Here is a 22,509-nt window from a genome sequence, read left to right on the forward strand (position 1 = left end):
TGAAATAAAACACTGCATGAATACCTTTGAGCTTATCCATGCTTCACTTCTGTGGCAGTACAAAATTTAGTTTCTTTTTATGTCCACCAAATCCCCTTCTGCGGTTGTGAGTGTTCCTGGGATTTATGTCTTTGAAAAAAGAAGGGGAAAAAAAGGTTTGCGTTTATTCCTGTGTCACTTTCACCACGTGCTGATATATAAAACAACTTGTGTTTACAAATACACACCCACAGTTTGTAAACCTAAGAAAGCAGTTGATTGACCTGAGAGCTCGCTGCTAAAAAGCAGTGGAAGTGCGCGGTGGCTTCACGCCTGTAATCCCAGCACTTTGGGAGGCCGAGACGGGCGGATCACGAGGTTAAGAGATCGAGACCATCCTGGCCAACATGGAGAAACCCCGTCTCTACTAAAAATACAAAAATTAGCTGAGCGTGGTGGTGCGTGCCTGTAATCCCAGCTATTCGCAAGGCTGAGGCAGGAGAATTGCTTGAACCCGGGAGTAGGAGGTTGCAGTGAGCTGAGATTGTGCCTCTTGCACTCCAGCCTGGCGACAGAGCAAGAGTCAGTCAAAATAAAAAATAAAATAAAACAGTGCAAGTAAAAATGCTGTGAATCAATTTTTCTATAGTGTCAATAAAGTGGAATGCGTGAGGCGGGAGATCAAGAGACAGTAAAAGAAAACAAAAGTTTTTTAAAGAATGATATTCCCCTAAATGTGTCTTTTGCCAGACTAAACTTTCACAATCTTAGGAGTCTATTTCAGAATAAATTTAATCCTAGGACCTTTCTTAACACATATGAACATTAGCACATTGATTTTAATAGAAATGAACATACATATCTGTATATATATATGCATCTTCTGTAAACACCCAAAACAACTATTTGAATTTGAAATTTTATTTCTAGAAAAAAATCACTTTATTTACATTGAAATATAAATAATTCTTAATATTTCAAAATATTCCTCTTTAGAGCATTAGTATTTTGCACATTTAATGCAAATACCTTTAGAAAAATAGAGTAAGATGAGTTTTAAAGAAGTATGCAGTGAAGAAAAGTCATAAAGTGTATCTGGAAGGTGATGTAAAAATTGTTGGGGCTCAGAAACCAAATATGGTGCTTTGCCGCACTGAACTGAGGAAGCAGCTTCACGGTCTCTTTTACCTTCCCCACTACCCTTCCTGCCTCTCAATTCTTTGTCTCTCCCAAAGCACCAAATGAAGTCCTCTGAATTTCTCTTATCTGCCTAGAAACCAGACCTGCCAAAGAGGAACACAAATATAATTGCCTTATCTGAGTTTTCATTTACTTAACTCATAGTGGAGGAAGAAAGACTGAAGTCTGTCAACACTCTTGGACAGACTTTTGTCACAAACTATTGTCTGCTTTATGGGCCCAACATACTTTTTCCCAGGCCATTGTATGTTCCTCATTTTCCCCTAAAAGTCCTTTACTATACCTTAAGTTGCCACATTTCGCCAATCTCCCTTTCCCCTGTAAAGAAGAGTATATAAACGTCTCTATCCCATTGAGTTATTGGGTAATCATTCTCCTGAAATCTCCCTGTGTTATGCACGTTAAAATAAATTTTGTATGTCTTTTTTCCTATTAATCTGCCATTTGACAGTTGATTTTTCAGTGAACCTTCCAAGGGAAAAGGGAAAGCTTCCCTTTATTCCCTTTATTAAACACAAAATCCAATATGTATTTTACTTATTTATTTATTTATTTATTTATTTATTTTAGTTTTTTGAGGCGGAGTTTTTCTCTTGGTGCCCAGGCTGGAGTGCAGTGGCATGCTCTCGGCTCACTGCAACCTCCACCTCCCAGGTTCAAGTGATTCTCCTGCCTCAGCCTCTGCAGTAGCTGGGATTACAGGCGCCTGCCACCATGCCTGGCTAATTTTTGCATGTTTAGTAGAGAGGGGGTTTTACCATGTTGGCCAGGCTGGTCTCGAACACCTGACCTCAAGTGATCCGCTCACCTTGGCCTCCCAAAGTGCTGGGATTACAGGCATGAGCCACCACGCCCGGCCTACAATATGTATTTAATAAGACCATGTTAATAGAAATTTTATTTTTTGTAGCCAAAGCTTTTATTTTATTTTACTTTTGAGACAGAGTCTCACCGTGTTGCTCAGGCTAGAGCGCAGTGAGTAGCACAATCATGGCTCACTGCAGTCTCGCTTTCCCCAGCTCAGGTGATTCTCCCGCCTCAGCCTCCCAAGTAGCTGGGATTACGGGCCCACAACACCACACCTGGCTAATTTTTTGTTTTTTTTTTGTTTTTTTTTTTTTTTTGTAGAGATGGGGTTTCTCCATGTTGCCCAGGCTGGTTCTCAAACTCCTGGGCTCAAGGGATCTGCCTTTCTTGGCCTCCCAAAGTGCTGGAATTACAGGTGTAAGCCACCACTCCCAGCCACTTGTAATAAGATCACGGTAACTCCTAAAAATGCATATAAAAAAGCAGAATGGCTCTTTTTCTTCTGCTAATTGACACACAATAAACTACTTGTAGTTACTAACAAATCAAAGAAATATACATATTATTTCAATAGTATCATCTATTTATTGAAGAATGTTTTTTGAGCACCAGACACTGAGCTAGGAACTGGGAAATATGCAGTAAACAAAACTGAATAGTTCCTGCTGTCATGGAGACTTAGGATCCAGACTGGCAGACAGAGAATTAAACAGTGAATAATGAAAAGGCATGCATGGGGTGGCCAGGGGTTTGGGGAGCACCTAAGGTACACCCAATCTAGAGCTTTTTGTTGGGGTAGAGGAGTCTGGCAAAAATTCTGAAAATTAAATGAAATTTTTAAACCAAATAGCTATAAACTGGGGCGGGGGAGGGGTACATCTTTCCCTAAAAAGTGATATATCTATAACGATGCTCTCAAATAATTATTTAAAAAATATATACAGTATCTTACAGAACAGGATATACCTCAACGGAAACAAAACACACATTTCCTAAATCAGAAAAGTATCTTCTTAGCTTTTACCCATTCCTCCCTAGCTCCATTTGAGAATAAGCAAGACTAGCCTATAATAAGTATGGATCTAAGAAATTCCTTCCCTTCCCTCAAAGTCCCATAAATTAAAACTGGAAAGGATCTGATATCTGTTTGTTCATTCTATGACTGTACTTTAGTCAGAAAAAATTGCAATATTTTAACCCCAATCAACATTTGCTTTTTTTTTTTTTTTTTAATTTGAGACGGAGTCTCACCTTGTTACCCAGGCTGGAGTGCAATGGCGCGATCTTGGCTCACTGCAACCTCCGCCTCCCAGGTTCAAGTGATTCTCCTGCTTCAGCCTCCTGAGTAGCTGGGTTTCGGCCTCCCAAATGGCCGGGATTACAAGCGTGAGCCACCGTGCCGGTCAACCTTTGCATTTTAAGTCTTTATCTTTAATCCTGGGATGAAAGGCTTTATAACCATCAAAAGAATTTCAGATGTGGGCTGGCTATGGTGGCTCATGCCCTGGATGACAGAGCCAGACAATTTTTCTTTCTCTAAAGGGGGAAGGGGGGGAAGACTTTCAGATGTGGCTTGCAGAGGGATTTGGAAAGATTAATAAAAAAGGCTATTTTATCTTCATTTGCTAGGGAGGCAAAGCTTGCAACCAGAGAGCAGGTCCCGGAAGAGTTGCTAAGGTTCTTTGTCTATGGAAACATACTTAAAGAGCCTGAACACCACCAGCAAGACCACTACCTCCCTGTCCAGGTCAGGGTTACTGGCTTGTAGTTACATTTCATCCCAATCCCTTGACTCCTATCCTATCACCCTCCTACAAAACCAGTCTTTACTGTGGCACTTCAGCTTCCCTCAACAATGATTTCCTGCCTTTTATCCTAAGACACACGTGTGGATGGCTATGGTTTCTGACCTTAGGCTGGTGGCTCAACTTGTGCTATTTTAACAAATTAATGACAGTTCTTCCATCCACTACCCATGCCATCAGCCTGACATACCTTATCTCTAAACCTTTGCTGACCATTTTTTGATATATTTCTCTGATGTATATTGTTGTTTTGTTTTTGTCTTTATTTTGTTAAAGAGATGGGTGAGGTGGAGTTTGGTGGGGTGCGGGGATAGGGGGATTTTGCTATGTTGCCATGGCTGGTCTTGAACTCCTGACCTCGAGGGATCCTCCTGCCTTAGCCTTCGGAGTGACTGGGATTACAAGGCTCAAGTCACAGCACCCAGTATCTCTGAAATATTTAAAGTTCCCAGTTTTTCTGTGGGTCTTTGTAATTGCTGTTCCCTCTATCCCTTTGTCTGGCGAACTCTTTCTAATCATCTAGTATTAACTTAGACAACTTTTTAATTAGGAAGGCTTTCTTGGTTACAGTCCCCCCTCTCCAGTTTTGGGTTACTGCCTCCTATATATGCTCATCGTACAACTTATTTTTGCCCCTAAAGTAGCACTTAGTGAGCATTTTAAGAAGTTATATCTTTCATTTGTCTGAAATCTCCTTAAACAGAAAATAACAGCATAGTACTTGATGTATAGATGCTTAATAAATACCTGGACGATAAATGGATGCATACCAACTTTGCGCAATAAACAACCATTCGGTAACTACTTCCTGCCAAAGGTCAGGCAGTAAATATTTCAGGGTTTAGGGCCATAAGATCTCTGTTGCATATCTATATAAGACAGAATTTGAGTTAAAACTTTGAATGAAAGGAGTAGGGATGCAGCTCTGGGTTAGAGGACATTACTTGAAGATATATTTACATGGCAGGCACACAGTTACTGTTTCCACTGAATATCTGTTTTAGGTAGTTTGCGGGTGGGTCTGTGGGTGAAGCTAAAACAGAAAGCATCATCCTTGCTATGACCACTGCTAGTTCTCTTGGTGCACTAAATAATTTATTTTGAAAATTACTAGTGTTGGTGACTTTTGAAATCTGAGCGTTATTTTTTGTTTGTTTGTTTTCATGTTTAGCATTTTACTTTTATTACGCCATCATACCCAAGTCTAATCAGTTTCCATTTCCCATGAACCTGCCTAGATAGGGTTGAATTCTCAGGCTGAATATGTGGGGGAACTGTGGAATTCTCTCCGGAGCAATATGAAAAATGACAGAATGAGAGCAACTTGCCTTCATCCCTACCACATTCAAAAATTGTGACTTTAGTTACCAGAAAAAAACACATTTAGAGAAACTTTGTTTTTCAGTAACTATTTTTGAAACCTGTGCCTCATACTTCTGACCAAAATTGTATCCATATGTATGATAGAAATTGGCACAGTGAAACAAATGTAATTGTGTTTCCACTGCAATTTGTATTCCAAATGTACCATGTCTGTGAAAAGTACTTCTATCATTAAGATATAGCTCTATATTAGGCCAGGCGGGATGGCTCACCCCTGTAATACCAGCACTTTGGGAGGCCAAGGCCGGCAGATCACTTGAGATCAGGAGTTCAAGACCAGCCTGGCCAACATGGCAAAACCCTGTTTCTACTAAAAATACAAAAATTAGCTGGGCGTGGCAGTGCACGCCTGTAGTCCCAGCTACTTCCGGGCTGAGCAGGAGAATTGCGTGAACCCGGGAGGCAGAGGTTGCAGTGAGCCGAGATTGCGCGACTGCATTCCAGCCTGGGCAACAGAGCAAGACTCTGTCCCCCCAAAAATATATATATAAATATTTAATGTATTTATTATATTTATATTATTTAATATAATATTTAATATTTAATATTAATATAAATACATAATATTTAATATAAAATATATAAATATTTATATATAAAATATTTGTTTTCTGATATCACCTTCACATTCTCATTACAGATTCAATCTGAAAAGTTTATTTTTTGATTTATTTTTTGAAATGAAAATAAATGCAACACGGCAGACACTGCTAGCTGCTTAAACAGCATCGTTTTGCCGCCTTCTTTAGAAGGAGAACTCCAATATTTTTAGTGGGATGGCTGTAAGCCCAGCTAAAAGGTGTAACTATTGCACAGGACTTTGGGGATGGCTGCTTACTAATCCAGTTTTAGAGTATCTCTCTTATTTGTCTTTCTTCCTGGAAGTGATGGCTTGAGTTTTAACAGCTATCTTGGACCACAGAGTTATGTGACAGTGGAGATTGGGCACCATGGCTCATGTCTGTAATCTCAGCACTTTGGGAGGCCCAGACAAAGGATGCTTGAGTCTGGGAGTTTGAGACCAGCCTGGGAAACACAGCAAGACTGTGTCTCTACTCAAATTTAAAAAAACAAAAAAAATTAGCCAAGATTGTTGGTATGTACCTGTAGTCCCAGCTACCTGGGAGGCTGAGATGGGAGGATCCCTTGAGCCCAGGAGTTGGAGGTTGCAGTGAGCTATGATTATGCCACTGCAGTCCAGCTGGAGCAACAAATCCAGACCTCGTGTCTAAATAATAAATAAATAAGTTATTTGTCTTTGGAAATCATGTATGGAATGATGGAAGAATGACAGAAGGAGCCTGAGTCTCTGATGACCATTAAACCATCATTTCAGTCCAGGATTGCCTACCTTTGTGCAATGAAAATAAGTTTTTATCTTGCTTAAGCCACTGTGTCAGGGCTTTTTGTTTTATATAGCCAGACCTAAACCTGATTTAAGAGCATGCAGAGGTGCATGTGTATTACATTACAGTAAATTATGCAACCCTCTATATTCTCTGCCATTTGATATTAGCTTGATCTCCTGATCCCTGAGGAGGGTAGGAGGCTGGAGTTTGGGTTCAGTCACAGGGCCAGTAATTCAAACACTCATGCCCACATAAAGGAAACTCAAAAAAAACCCTCTGGATGCCAAAGCTCAATGGAACTTCCTGGTTAGTGAACACATTGATGTGTCAGGAGGGCAACACATCCTGACTCTATGAGGAAAGGGCATGGAAGTTCTGCGTGTGGGACCCTCTCAGATCTCACCCAATGTTTCTCTTCATTTGGCTGATACCGATTTGTATCTATTAACATTATAACACAACTGTTATCGTATATATAGTGTTTTCTTGTGTTCTGTGAGTCATTCTAATGAATTATTAAACCTGTGGGGGCCAGGGAGCCCCTGAATTTGTAGTCATTGGTTCAGAATTGACGGTGGTCTGAGGACTCCCAAACTTGCTGCTTGCATCTGAAGCAAAGGCAGTTTTCTCAGGGACTATGCCCTTAACCTGTGGAGTTGGCACTAACTTTGGGTGGTTAGTATTGGATTGCACAACAGTATTATACTTGATTGGTGGCTTCTACCAAAACAGTCTCACTAAAGACCTGGAGGCGTTGGAAGTTCCAGTTGCAAAAGGGATAATATTTGCATTGGAACAAATATGACTGCTCCCAAATTGCCAAGTGGACTGCCCAGCCTTTCAGGCTTTCTCTACTTTTTAATCAGCAATTTAGGCCTATTCTTTTACTGGGTCAGTGGAGAAAGAAGGTACAAAAGTCAGGAGTCATGAAGAGATCAGCAGATAAAAACCACCAATTGAGAGATAAACTAGGGTTGAATAATCAGACAGGGTATGTGAATTTACTTCCCTACACCTTGACCATTTTTCATAGAAACTTTAAGAAAATACTTTGAGGTCATATTGCAACCTTTTGTAGGTGATGTAATTCCTTCCCCTAAATGGTTGCTACCGGTCATGAAGCCACAATCTATTGCTCATGTACCCATAATCTTTGCACAGATGGTACAGAAAGAAGCTCAAATTCTCAGGTCCTCTGGCTAAGTGATTCCCCTTGGGAGTTTACAAGCCAACAATGAACATGGAAAATTACATTTAAAAAATTGTAATTGCATTTCTTTTTCAAAGAAGTAGAACCAGAAGAAAAACTTTCAGCCTATTTCCTCACAGGTGAAACTAGACTATTAGAATAAAATCACCTATTGTTCAGCCTACTTGGAAGGTTTCAGTTGCTCCTTTTATCATCACTAAGACTTGAATTATAGAAGGCCAGAGGGTAATTAGATATATGCCTACCTGGTAGAGGTTCTACACAAAAACTCCTCCTTTATGCTCGCAACTGTTGAATAGAAAACAGATGAGGCCAAGCAGAGCTCAAGACAGATGATATGTGATCACCTTTGCTGCATGGACATTGACAAGCAGCCATTTATACATCAGTCCAGACTTTTAAAACTTCCCTCAGAACATGGTCCTCAAATCTGGAATGTCTTTTTCCTTTTTTTGCGGGGGCAGTGGGGGGACAGGGTCTCACTCTGTCACCTAGACTGGAGTACAGTGGTGCGATCTTGGCTCACAACCTCCGCCTCCCAGGTTCAAGTCATTCTCCTACCTCAGCCTCCCGAGTAGCTGGGACTACAGGTGCGCACCACCACGCCTAGCTAATTTTTGTAATTTTTGGTAGAGATGGGTTTCGCCATGTTGGTCAGGCTGGTCTTGAACTCCTAACCTCAATTGATCCACCTGCCTTAGCCTCCAGAAGTGTTGGAATTACAGGCGTGAGCCACTGCACCTGGCCTACCCTTTTTTTTTTTTTTTTTTTTTTTTTTTTTTGAGATGGCGTCTCGCTCTGTCACCTAGCCTGGAGTGCAGTGGCACAATCTCAGCTCACTGCAAGCTCCGCCTCCTGGGTTCACACCATTCTCCTGCCTCAGCCTCCCAAGTAGCTGCGACTACAGGTGCCCGCCACCACCTACCCTTTTTCTTTAGATAAAAAATAAAAGAATATTCATTTTACTAACACAGTGAAACCCCGTCTCTACTAAAAATACAAAAAAAAAAAAAAAAAAAAAGAATATTCATTTTACCTCCCTCCCTTCTCAACATGAGCGCTTTCCTCAAGTTTCGCCAAACATCTCACTCCTCCCTCCTCTCAAGTTCATTCCCACCCTCTCAGTCAGGCCACTGGCAGAAAACTCATTGGCACACTTCAGCAATTTGAGGAGAGTTTAATAAAGGTGTGAACAGATTCTAGAGTCAGCTGCAAGGAATAAAGCAGTACTTCTGAGCCAGTAAGAGAGCAGTTCCTGGAACCTGGAGAAAGGAAGCTGTATGTAGAGCACCTCTTGATTAAGTTCTTGATAAAGGAAAGCAACTAACTCGTGACAACCCTGAAAGAAGGGAGCTGAGAGAGAAACACCCCAATCTCCCTGTCCTTCCCTTTGACCTCCTCAAGTGACACCTCCACCCCCAATAAAACTGCTGGAAGCCAGGGGACAAGGATGTCTGTTAATTTCATCCATAATATCCAGTTTTCTGGCACCAGTCAAGGTGGAGAAGGGTGAAGACGAATCTGCAGAGATCTGGAGAGACAAACAGCACCCTTGCTATTAACGTTTTTGTTCAGGCTGGGAGTATCACCTAGATCACCTCATTCCAACTGTCAGGTAATCCTCTAGTCTGGTCTAGAGTACCACATATGACCCACTTTTAAACATAGAAATGCCTCTCTCCTCAGCATTTTATCTGTATCACTCACACTGACAATCTATACATCTTTTATTACCACTTAAATGTTTCATGTGTATATAAGTACCCATTATATTATTAGCTCTGGGGACCACAGCTTAAGAGTTACAAATCTATTTCCAGCATCTAATGCAGTGTTAAGCACAGACCAGGTGATCAGAATTGTAATCTTCTCAATTCCTGCCCCTCACTTTTTATCCCACTCCCTACCTGCTCCAGGACAGGCTTACACCTTCACATTATTATGGAAAGAATCATTTAAAATCGGTTATTAGGAAGAACCAGAAGCCTAGATGTTAGGATTTTGTGCATAGCATTTTGCACGTGTCAATACGTGTGTTCCTGACATCGGGGCCATGTAGCATGCACGTAGAATGTGGACTTCTGTCTGGAGAAATCTCCAGCCCTTCACCTGAGGGATTTTTCTCTCTGTCTGGGTAGCCCTGGCCGGCAGGGCAGGCTAGAAGTGCTGGGAAGTTTGTCCTCTCTCCCCTCCCCCAAAGCAGATTTCAACTAGTGACTGAAGGGAGTTGGTGTCTGAAAATCATAGCGGCCTTACCTGCCCGGTGGGGGCAACTCTGAGGTGCATTCTGCCTGGTTTCTCAGTTTCACCGGGGAGTAAGCCCGGTAGGCCTCCACGGAATCTGTGTGGTAACAATACCCTTCGTTGGCTTTCTTCCCTTTCTTTCTCTCTTCCCTCCTCTCCTGCCAGTGCCTTTTGGGATCCTTTTCCAAATGAAATACCCTGACTTAATTATTACTAAATCTAAATCCTTACGTCTGGGTTTGCTTCTGGGGTAACCCAACCTAAGACAGGCAGGTGCTGAGTGCCAGCCTTCTGCCTTAACACGCCATCTGCGGAAGAATGGCAGAGAATGATGTGATAACCCCATCTGTGAACAGTAATGTTCACCCGACCTGTGGCAGGAATGTACGAGGATGTGCTTTACTGGATATAACTTCTATGTCCCAATATTTTCCTTGTTCTTTGCTTTCATGATATCTAAACACATTTTTGATCCACCTGGGGAAAATCACAAAGACCTTTTTTTTTTTTTCTTTTTGAGATGGAGTCTCGCTCTTTCACCCAGGCTGGAGTGCAGTGGTGCAATCTCAGCTCACTGCAACCTCCGCCTCCCAGGTTCAAGCAATTCTCCTGCCTCAGCCTTCCGAGTAGCTGGGACTACAGGTGTGCACCACCACGCCCAGCCAATTTTTGTAGTTTTTGGTAGAGATGAGGTTTTGCCATGTTGGCCAGGCTGGTCTCGAACTCCTGACCTCAAGTGATCCGCCTGCCTCGGCCTCCCAAAGTGCTGAGATTATAGGTGTGAGCTACCATGCCCAGTTGATTGTCCACTTTTATTGTTCACACCATCTCACAAATTTTCTCCTAATACTTTATTTCTATAACCATGGATCTAACATAAACATACCAAATTCTATTAGGATGACATCTCCCTTTCAAAGCTAATAATATTTCTAATATTTAAAAATAATTATACATTTCCTATACTTACTGGTATATGAGGTTAATTATTCTTTATGCATGTTTAAAAAGGATAATTCAATAGAACTGTGCACTTACCTCTGTGTGCTCTTCTCCGAACACATTTCTCTTTCTCCCATAGTAAACACTATGTGAATGTGATATTTATTTTTCTCATTTATTTCTTTGTAGTTGTACCCTATTTGCATTTAGTTTGCATGCGTTTGAAATTTAAATGGACAGAATCATACTGTATGTATCTTTCTCCAATCTGCTTTTCTTATTCAACATTGTATTTGTGAGATTCATCCTTGTTGATACGCATGGCTATGGTTTCTTCATTTTTCACTGCTACATACTATTGCATCATATGAATATACCATAATTTACTCATCTTGTTGGTGGATACTTGGATTACTTCCAGGTTTTTACTATTACAGACAATGCTGCTATAGACACTCGTGTATATGTCTAAGGGTACATAGCAAATACAAGAGTTTCTCTAGAAGTGGAATTGCTGGTTTTACAATATGCATGACTTTGGTGTAACTAAAAAATGCCAAATTGTCTTCCAAAATTGTCATATCAATGCACACTTTTAAGGAAGTTTTCTGAGGACTCCAGTGATCAAACATTCTGGCCAAGACTTGGTTTTACCAGACTTTTTAATTTATACCAATGGTAGACATAAAATAGTATCTTGTGGTTTTAATTTTTTGCCTAATCTTGTGATCATAATTTGCACTTATCTAGCTATGAATGAGGTTTTAATATGTTTAATATATTTATTACCAATTCAGATTTCTTTTTTTGTAAAATCCATGTTCAATGTGTTGGTCCATTTTTCTATTAGGTTTTTTTTTTCAATTTTTTTTAGGTGTAATTTTTAAATATTCTGAATAGTAATCCTCTGCACATTATGTGAGTATTAAATATCTTCTTCCAGTTTGTGACTTGTCTTACTTTTTAGTGATATCTTTTGATAATCTTGCTTTCCAATTTTTTTTTTTTTTTTTTTGAGATGGAGTCTCGCTTTGTCGCGAAGGCTGGGGTGCAGTGACATGATCTTGGCTCACTGCAACCTCCGCCTCCAGGGTTCAAGCAATTCTCCTTGCCTCAGCCTCCCAAGTAGCTGGGATTACAGGCACAGGCCACCATGCCTGGCTAATTTTTTTGTATTTTTAGTAGAGATGGGGTTTCACCATGTTGCCCAGGCTGATCTCAAACTCCAATGGGAGGTAGCTTTTGATGAGAATGTAATCAAACTGACCAGGCGTGTGGCTCATGCCTATAATCCCAGCACTTTGGGAGGCTGAGGCATGCAGATCACTTGAGGTCAGGAGTTCGAGACCAGCCTAACCACTATGGTGAAACCCTGACAAAAATTAGCTGGGCATGGTGGCATGCACCTTTGTTCCAGCTACTCGGGAGGCTGAGGCACAAGAATGGCTTGATCTGGGAGGCAGAGGTTGCAGTGCGCTGAGATTGTGCACTGTACTCCAGCCTGGGCAACAGAGTGAGACTCTGTCTCAAAAAATAAAAATAAAAATAAAAGAATGTAATCAAACTGATCAGATTTTACCTATTTACTTAGTGGGTTGAGTTTCTTTTATATCTTCTTTGAGAAATATTTCCTATTTCTGGGACATAAAGATATTTTCTTCTAAAATTTTGAATTTTACATTGTATATTTAAGTCTTTGGTCTGCCTAGGTTTTTTTATAAAATAAATTTTTATCATGTTATCATTTATGCCTACACAATCTTGATTGAAGATACTTGATAAATATTTTTCCATTTTCTTTTTTCATTGTTTGATTTTCTATTTTAAACACTATTTTTAAAAATACTAATTTCAGGCTAAGTGTATCTTTTAGAAGCACTCAACAACGCATTCTTTGTCATTGTTTAGACATTTACATAAACTACCAAAAACGCAAGTGAGTCAACTATTTGTCACAATCAGTGTTCAATTATTGGATGAAGAACTACATTTAGAGTAGAATGAGTTCTGGGTCCATACTGTAGATGTAGAGATACTTTAAAGTACAATCATAAATCACATAACGATGTTTTGGTCAGCAAAGGACTGCATGTATGGATGGTCCCATAAGATTATAGAGCAGCTGGCCGGGCACAGTGGCTCACGCCTCTAATCCCAGCACTTTGGGAGGCCGAGGCGGGCGGATCACAAGGTCAAGAGATCAAGACCATCCTGACCAACATGGTAAAACTGCGTCTCTACTAAAAAATACAAAAAATTAGCTGGGTGTGGTGGTGCACACCTGTAGTCCTAGCTACTCAGGAGGCTGAGGCAGGAGAATCGCTTGAACAGGGGAGGCGGAGGTTGCAGCGAGCTGAGGTTGCACCATTGCACTCAGCCTAGCGACGACAGAGCAAGTTTCTGTCTCAAAAAAAAAAAAAAAAAAAAAAAAAGATTACAGTGGAGCTGAAAAATTCCTATCCCCTAGTGATGTCATATCCATGAGAATGTCTTAGCACAATGCATTGCTCATGCTCATGTGCATATGGTGATGTCGGTGTAAACAAACCTACTGTGTTGCCAGTAGTATAAAAGTATAGCAGATACAATTATGTACATTCTATAATACTTCATAAGAAATGACTACGTTACTGGTTTATTTACTATACTTTTTATTGCTATTTTAGAGTATACTCCTATTTATTTCAAAAAAAGTTAACCGTAAAACAGCCTGGGGCAAGTCCTCCAGGAGGTATTACAGAAGAAGGCATTGTTATCATAGAGATGACAGCTCCATGCAGGTTATTGCCCCGGAAGACTTTCCCAGTGGGGCAGGATGTGGAGATGAAAGACAGTGATATTGACGATCCTGATATTGTGTAGGCCTAGGCTAATGTGTGCTTGTGTCTTCGTTTTTAACCAAAAGTTTAAAAAGAAAAGAAAAGAATAAAAAAGCTTATAGAATACAGATATAAAGAAAGAAAATATTTTTGAACGGCTGTACAGTGTGTTTGCATTGGAAGTTGTGATATTAAAGAAGAGTCTAAAAGTTTAAAAAGTTTTAAAGTTTATAAAGTAAAACAATTACAGTAAGCTAGGGTTAGTTTATTACCAGAGAAAGAATAAATATTTGAATAAATAAATATATTTTATTTATAGTGTAGCCTGACTGTACAGGTTTTGTAAAGTCTACATAGTGTACAGTAATGTCCTAGCCCTTCACATTCACTCACCACTCACTCCCTGACTCACCCAGAGCAACTTCTAGTCCTACAAGCTCCATTGAGGGTAAGTGCCCTATACAAGTACCATATTTTATCTTTTATATCGTATTTATACTGTACCTTTCTCCTATGTTTAGATACACAAATACCATTGTATTCTAGTTGCCTACAGTATTCAGTACAGTAACATGCCATGTGGGTTTGCAGCCTAGGAGCAATAGGTTAGACCATATAAGCAATAGGCTATACCATCTAGGCTTGTATAAGCCCTGATGTTCACAAGACAAAGTGATGCATGTTTCAGAATCTTGTTAAGTAACACATGACTGCATTCGAGGTGCAAATGAAGAAAGTATAAAAAAATCCCTTTGTCATCATTTGAGATGAATTGAATAAACTACACTTTTGGGGGACAGGGTGGAGAAAAAGCATAATTGTTATCATTTAATCATCACCTAGCATGATCTCTAACTATAGCAAATCAATCGTTGAAAATTATCCTCTATGTTTCATATTCAAATATGACCTACTGAATTGAATATGGAGAGGTGTGATAAAATGCAGTGTATCTCTCAAACCCTACGAGCTCCTAATACACCCCGAGGGGCAAACAGGACCTTTCAATGACTTGGCACCAGAAGAATTAGGTCAAAACGTGTCTTTGGGACGAGAGCAGGGATGTTGCGGGCCGCGGGCGGGGCGGGGATCGAAGGAGCCATAGGAAACGTTGTAAAATGCTTGGAGCGCCCTCTGCTGGAATATATTGGTAAAATAGCAGTAGCGACGAAGCGCTCTGCCTCCAAGTTGGTAGAAATAGAAACCAAAAAAAGCGAATGAAATGGCTCTTTCTGCTTCTGCACAGCAAAAGAAACTACCATCAGAGTGAAGAGGCAACCTACAGAATGGGAGAAAATTTTTACAATCTACCCATCTGACAAAGGGCTAATATCCAGAATCTACAAAGAACTTAAACAAATTTACAAGAAAAAATCAAACAACTCCATCAAAAAGTGGGCAAAGGATATGAACAGACACTTCTCAAAAGAAGACATTTATGCAGCCAACAGACACATGAAAAAATCATCACTGATTTTTTTCTCATCATCACTGGCCATCAGAGAAATGCAAATCAAAACCACAATGAGATACGATCTCACACCAGGTAGAATGGCAATCATTAAAAAGTCAGGAAACAACAGGTGCTGGAGAGGATGTGGAGAAATAGGAACACTTTTACACTGTTGGTGGGACTGTAAACTAGTTCAACCATTGTGGAAAACTGTGGCCATTCCTCAAGGATCTAGAACTAGAAATACCATTTGACCCAGCCATCCCATTACCGGGTATATACCCAAAGGATTATAAATCATGCTGCTATAAAGACACATGCACACATATGTTTATTGCAGCACTATTCACAATAGCAAAGACTTGGAACCAACCCAAATGTCCATCAATGGCAGATTGGATTAAGAAAATGTGGCACATATACACCATAGAATACTATGTAGCCATAAAAAAGGATGAGTTCATGTCCTTTATAGGGACATGGATGAAGCTGGAAACCATCATTCTGAGCAAACTGTCACAAGGACAGAAGACCAAACACCGCATGTTCTCACTCATAGGTGGGAATTGAACAATGATAACACTTGGACACAGGGTGGGGAACATCACACACCGAGGCTTCTCATGGGGTGGGGGGAGGGGGAGGGATAGCATTAGGAGATATACCTAATGTAAATGACAAGTTAACAGGTGCAGCACACCGACATGGCACATGTGACAAACCTGCATGTTGCGCACATGTACCCCAGAACTTAAAGTATTAAAAAAAAGAAAGAAAGAAATGGCTCTTTCTTAAAGTAAGCCTTGACACGAGGTTCAAACCACAGTAGTCTTTCTTCTAGAGTTTTATGTAAAATTTGTCACTTTTCCTTCTACCTTAAAATATCTACCTTATACCAGGAAAAGGTATGAATTTGATTTCTTTTTCTTTTCCTTTTTTTTTTTTTTTTTTTTCAGGCAGAGTCTCGCTCTGTTGCCCAGGCTAGAGTGCAGTGCTGCGATCTCGGCTCACTGCAAGCTCCCCCTTTCGGGTTCAAGCGATTCTCCTGCCTCAGCCTCCTGAGTAGCTGGGACTACAGGCACGCGCCACCATGCCTGGCTAATTTTTGTCATACCCAGCTAATTTTTGTATTTTTAGTAGAGACGGGGATTTTACTATGTTGGCCAGGCTGGTCTTGAACTCCTGACCTTGTGATCTGCCCACCTCGGGCTCCCAAAGTGCTGAGATTATAGGCGTTAGCCACCACGCATGGCCTACGAATTTGATTTCTTAATAGACACCTTAAGGGAGGCAACCCTCCCTTAAGTATGTGTCCTTATAATCTTCCAATACATTATTGGAAGGGCATAACATAACTTTAGAACACTGGGGACTGAAAATTTCATCACAGCCCAGACTTTTATTCATCGCGTACCTTTTGAAAAGTCATTTAATTTATCTGTATGCGTCTATGTTTTTCGAGACAGAGTCTCACTCTGTCGCCCAGGCTGGAGTGCAGTGACATAATCTCAGCTCACTGCAACCTCTACCTCCCGGGTTCAAGCGATTCTCCTGCCTCAGTCTCCCAAGTAGCTGGGATTACAGGCATGTGCAACCATGCCCGGCTAATTTTGTATTTTTAGTAGAGACAGGATGTCACCATGTTGGTCAGGCTGATCTCAGACTCCTGACCTCAGGTGATCCACTCGCTTCAGTCTCCCAAAGTGCTGGGATTACAGGCATTAGCCACCGCACCCGCCTGTATTGTGTCTAATTTTAAAGTGAAGATGACAATAACAATCCCAAACACTTTGATAGTGGGAAGGCAACAAGAAGAAAACAGATGTGAAACAAACTTCCCAAGTGCCACATGTTCTTCCCATTGCTAAAAATCCCAGAACTGGCCGGCAGCCATGTTCCCAGATGAACACAGTATTGAGTCCCAGTCACTGTGTTAGACCTGACAATAGGGTTCTCATCCTCCCAGAACTCCCAATCCAACTGTCTACTGGGGAAGACACTATACTAATGCAAATAACAGCAATAAAACATGGAAAGAAGAATGTATTGGAAGATTATAAGGACACATACTTTTCTAGATAACCAGAGAAGTCTTCAGAGAAAAGCTGTATCTGAGCTGGGCCTTAAATAATGAGATACTTGCCAATACAAGACATATTTTTTCCCCCTTAAAATTGTTTAAGTGTAATCAGTAGAAACTAAAAACAAAACAAAACAAAATGTGTTTTTTCAGCACAATAAAGAACAGAAAGTTAGCCTAGTTCTAGTTTATTTCTTTGGAAGTCTCAACAAACAACATGCTGATGCAGTCACTGATTACATAAACAAGTCATAGCCAGGCACAGTGGCTCACACCTGTAATCCCAGCACTTTGGGAGGCCAAGCAGGCAGATTGTGTGAGCCCAGGAGTCAGAGACCAGTTTGGCAACATAGTGAAACTCCATAGCTACTAAAAATACAAAAATTAGCCGAGTATGGTGGCATGCACCTGTAGTCCCAGCTACTCAGGAGGCTGAGGTGGGAGGATAACTTAAGCCTGGAAGGCAGAGTTTGCAGTGGCACAATCTTGGCTCACTGCACTTCAGTTTGGGTGACAGAGTGAGACCCCGTCTCTAATAATAATAATACAGATTTAATGCTGATAATATTAATGAGTTCTGTTTTTGCTCCCCCTTCAGAAAAACATATCAAACATATATGTGTTCAGTTAATGTGTTTTAGTGTTAGAGCTTTTTTTTTTTTTTTTTTTTTTTTTTTTTGAGGTGGAGTCTTGCTCTGTCTCCCAGGTTGGAGTGCAGTGGTGCAGTCCCAGTTCACTGCCTCCTCCTCCTGAGTTCAAGCGATTCTTCTGCCTCAGCCTCCTGAGTAGCTGGGATGACAGGCGTGTGCAACCATGCCGGGCTAATTTTTGTATTTTTAGTAGAGACAGGGTTTCACCATGTTGGTCAGGCTGGTCTCGAACTCCTGACCTCATGATCCACCCACCTCGGCCTCCCTAAGTCCTGGGATTACAGGCATGAGCCACCATGCTCAGCCTACATCTTATATTCCATGCATTTCTTATATTCCCTGGATTTCTTGCCAAGCATACTTGCAGAAAAGAAGAAAAAAGAGAAAATCATTTTTGAAAATATTTGTTATATATTTTCATAAAGCATTTAGGTCAGCACTGTGTAATAGAACTTTTTGTGATAATAAAAATGTTCTTGGCCAGGCATGGTGGTGGCTCATAACTATAATCCTAGCACTTTGGTAGGTACAAGTTGGAAGATTGCTTGAGCCCAGGAGTTCGATACCAGCCTAGCAATACCCTATCACACACACAAAAAAGTTCTATATCTGTTCTTTTTAATAAGGTAGTCATTGGTCACATGTGACTACTGAGCACTTGAAATGGGGCTAGTTTAACACTGAGAAAGAAAATTGTTAATTTTAGTTAATATAAATTGTCACATGTGGCTAGTAGCTACCAAAATGGACAGCAAAAAAGTAAAGCTATCATTCGAAAAATACAAAATGTATTGGACTTCTTTATATTTATTTTAATGAAAGCTTAATATTATTGTGATCTGGAAATACATATGCTAGAAGGAATCATGACTTTTCAGTGCTCAGGCGTCCACAGTTTTTAACCTAGTCCTGTATAAATTGGCTCAATGAGATAATATAATTTTTCATGCTATCTGCCTATATTTTATCATTGTTATGGTGAACTGTAACAATTAGCAATCAAATTTACCATTCCATTTGGTCTCTCTAGTGACTTTTTTTCCATGTAAATATTGTTTCAAGGCGCCTATTTTAAGTTCAACACATTCTATTGTATTTTTAAAAAATGCAGATTCCCCAGAGCTCTGGATTCTTTTGCCTTCAAGACAATATATACCTTTTCTCACTCAATAAGGTTCTTCTCTAAGTAGTAGTGTTCAATAAATATTTGTGATTAAATATGTGAAATTTAACTTATTTTAAGGTAAGTGGAGAGTATAGTAGATAGAGGAGTTCCCCCAAAAGAGGCTCTGGTGTTTCTTTAAAAGCCTGGAAGATATAGTAGGTGCTCAGTAAATATTTGTTTGCTTGATGAATGAATAAAGTTTGGACTCTTTAAAGATACTCAAGTGCGAAATGGAGCAGGGCTTGGAAAGGAGACCCCAGGGAGAGGCTCCAGTGCTTCTGTTAAGAATCTGACTCCATCTGATGTATAGTACAGACTTGGTAGGAGCAAAGCTCCATTATTTCCCAGTACCTCTCTCCAAGCTTGGCTGTTTATTGAATCATAAGAATTAAGGAACATGTGCACTTCTAATAAGTGAAAAGTTCACTAGGTCCTCTCTGCTTGATAATAGATCAGAGAAAAGGTGATGAGGTGGATAAGGCCAAGCTTTACCTCTGGGTACCTTCTTCTCAGTTCCCTTTCACCTTCCTTCAGATAATCCAGAACATATGCAAGAAGCAGCAGGTGTCTCAGCAGTACTAACAACACATCCTCAGAGGATGAATTTGTGAGAACCTTGGGCTGAAACTACCTACATGGCTTCTTCAAGGTAAGATTTATTTGAGAAACATGGTTTGTAAAACCTCCTTGACAGGTTAGTATTATTATTTACAGTAATTTCAAAAATAAAGAAAAAAGAGAAAACCCCATCAGGTCCAGTGCTTCCCTCTTTTTCCCACCCCCTTTTTCATAGGAATTTTGTCCAAGAACAAATCTTTGAGTTTCTATGATCCTAACCCCCTCATTTGGTAGGCACTGATGGAATTTTAAATGTTTGCTGAAAGTCCTAATAATTTACTATCTGGTATTCCATATAAATGAATCACAATGGTTTCTTTTCCCCACAGCACTTTGAGAACACCTCCTCCAACCAGCTTGGAGAGTGAAAAGGTACATGCTGCCTCTAAAAGCAGCACCCAGGGATTCTGTCTTCTAATTCCATAGACAAAAAAGGTTCTGTCTTCTACTTCACAGTCTTATTGCAACGCTAGATTAAGGAATCGTTAGGTAATCAAACCAAGGCAACACAGCTCACCTGGGCTTTGGGCTGTAGCGTCATTTGCATCAGCTTCTCCTGAAAATGACAGCATCTAAAGAGGAATTACCGGAAAAACACTGGCAGCACTGTCTTCCAAACACCACTTTGTACTTAGAACGTACTTTTTCCATTTGTTGCTCTTTGTAGTCTTCTGTCTTTCATTTATTTGTCCAGTTGTTCAGCCCTTCAGTAGTTTCAGTTGTTCCAGTTCACAAGGTCCTCATTACAGCATGAGTTATCTTTTTGTTTACTCTGCTTGCTGCTGTGTTGGGAATAAATGAGCTGAAACAAAATTATCCAGGAAACACATATCCTGGATCACGTGTCCCTGACGACATTCTCTGTCTCTCCAGGGTGCTCTGAAGCTGAATTGTTTAAAGGGTTATAAGGTTCTCTGAGATAATTAAATCAAAGGTGGTTTAATGGTAAAAATTCATATTAATTGTGTTCTCCCATTATTTCCTCTCATAGACTGAAATAGCCCTTAAGCAGGCAGTCTTATGTAAGACTCACAGATAACAATCCATAACTGTTCGAAAAAGAAAAGCATTCCCTTGGTTTTAAATGACTAATCTTTTCAAAAATTTCTCTTCCAGAAATTTCACTGAATCCATTATTCAAAATGATAATGATATACACATTTATTCTTTTTTCTATTTTTTTTTTTTTGCTTTCTGTTCTATGTCTGAATTAGTATACAAATTTATTTATTAACAGCTTTACATTTGTTTCCCTTTCCTCTGCCAACACCCAATGTATACAGTGGCAATAAGTTTTCAGATAAATCTGTGTGACTCTTTCCTCAGGTATAGCCCTGTACTTGAGAGACATTCAGTAATTACTGGTCATAAAAGGAATCATATTAGCCACTTCTACATGGTGGAGTGAAGATCTTCTCCATAAAAATCTGCTCCTCCAAAGCAAGAAGATTGGCAAAAATGGTCAAAATCAATATTTTTGGAACTCTGGAAATGCACCAAAGGTTTATAATAATCTAAGAATTATTTATTTTTAAAAATGACTAAATATTGTTAAAACAGTGAGATCTGTGGCATTTTAACTTGCCATATTTCCATTTCTCTCTCCTTAGCTCCCCAGTAGCCTTGAAAATTAACAACCTTGCTAGTATGAGAGCCATGAAACCCAGCAGTCTAGTGGTCTCTGAAGATGGCCAGAATGGATTTGGAACTCTCAAAAGCCCAAAGCCCACAGAACTGTCATTATAAGACTCATCTGGCAGCTATCTGGAAGCCCTATTTGCAAAGGTTGTCTTTATCTGATCTAAGAGCTCACTGAATGTGAACAACCTTTTCCCTGGGGCAACTGTTGAGAACAACCAGCAAAGATTTTTTAATATTACAGCTGCCTAATGTGATGGTAACAGTTGGGGCAAACAAGAAGCTGGCCAAAGAAGCTGAAAGAAAAAGGTGGGAAATGAGATGTCCATAGGGGGTCTTTAAAAAGATCTTTAAAAAGATCTGTTGGGTACAATGTTCACTGTTGAGGTGATGGGTACACAAAAGCCCAGACTTCACTATTACACAATACATGCATGTAAGAAATCACACACTTTTACTCCCTAAATCTATAAAAATAAAATAATTTTAAAAAATTTAAAAAGAAACTCTGATATATTCCAGAAATCTGGAAGGCCAAGTACACATATGGTGCAGTAAGCATGATGACTAGGGAAGACCTGAGGAGGCTCTGATTTCCCATCTCTGGCTAACTTGAATCTCTGCACAAGTAGAAAGTGAAGACTACAGATAGAGTTGTAAACTGCGTGACAGAGCATTGAAAGCGTGTCCCAATACACTCTGAGTCCCCTGGCAAGGGCTGGAGGACTTCAAGACATTGAAAAAAATTTTTTGTCCAATTATGATCTGTTGACTAAGCTAACCAAATATAGATTTTAGTGGCCACACACGACAAACAATACAGATTTTATAGAATTAGTTCAAGAAAGTCACTAAATAAACAAACAGCAACAGCAACAACAACAAATAGCAGTAATAACAAACCTGTGTTTGTTGGGGGGTGGGCATCTGATTTCCAGAGTTGCCACATTGTTTTGTTGGAAATGTCCAGTTTTCAACAAAAAATTACAAAAATTACATGTGAAGAAAGAGGAAAGTACAGTGAATACACAGGATAAAAAGCAATAAATAGAAAATGCCCCTAAAAAAGCCCAGACATTGGATTTCCTGGGCAAAGGGTTTACATCTTCTATTATAAAAATATTGAAAGAACTAAGGGAAACTATGTCTAAAGAACTAAAGGAAAGT

At 40.0% G+C, this 22,509-nt stretch overlaps 1 protein-coding gene across 3 annotated transcripts in view; it reads right to left on the minus strand.

The window, feature by feature from the left end:
- Nucleotides 1-20,499, minus strand: part of KLHL8 (kelch like family member 8) — a 79,286-nt gene extending 58,787 nt beyond the window's left edge. For 2 of the 3 annotated variants that reach the window (XM_074040100.1, XM_005555363.5), the window contains exon 1: nt 20,222-20,499. The gene's annotated coding sequence lies outside the window, so the exon portion shown is untranslated. Of the gene's footprint in view, nt 1-24; nt 130-20,221 lie in introns of all 3 variants that reach the window. The other variant, XM_045392638.3, reaches the window with a different exon arrangement.
- Between the last annotated feature and the right edge of the window lie 2,010 nt (nt 20,500-22,509).

The sequence above is a fragment of the Macaca fascicularis genome, chromosome 5 (genome assembly GCF_037993035.2).
Source record: "Macaca fascicularis isolate 582-1 chromosome 5, T2T-MFA8v1.1".
Classification (NCBI taxonomy): Eukaryota; Metazoa; Chordata; class Mammalia; order Primates; family Cercopithecidae; genus Macaca; species Macaca fascicularis.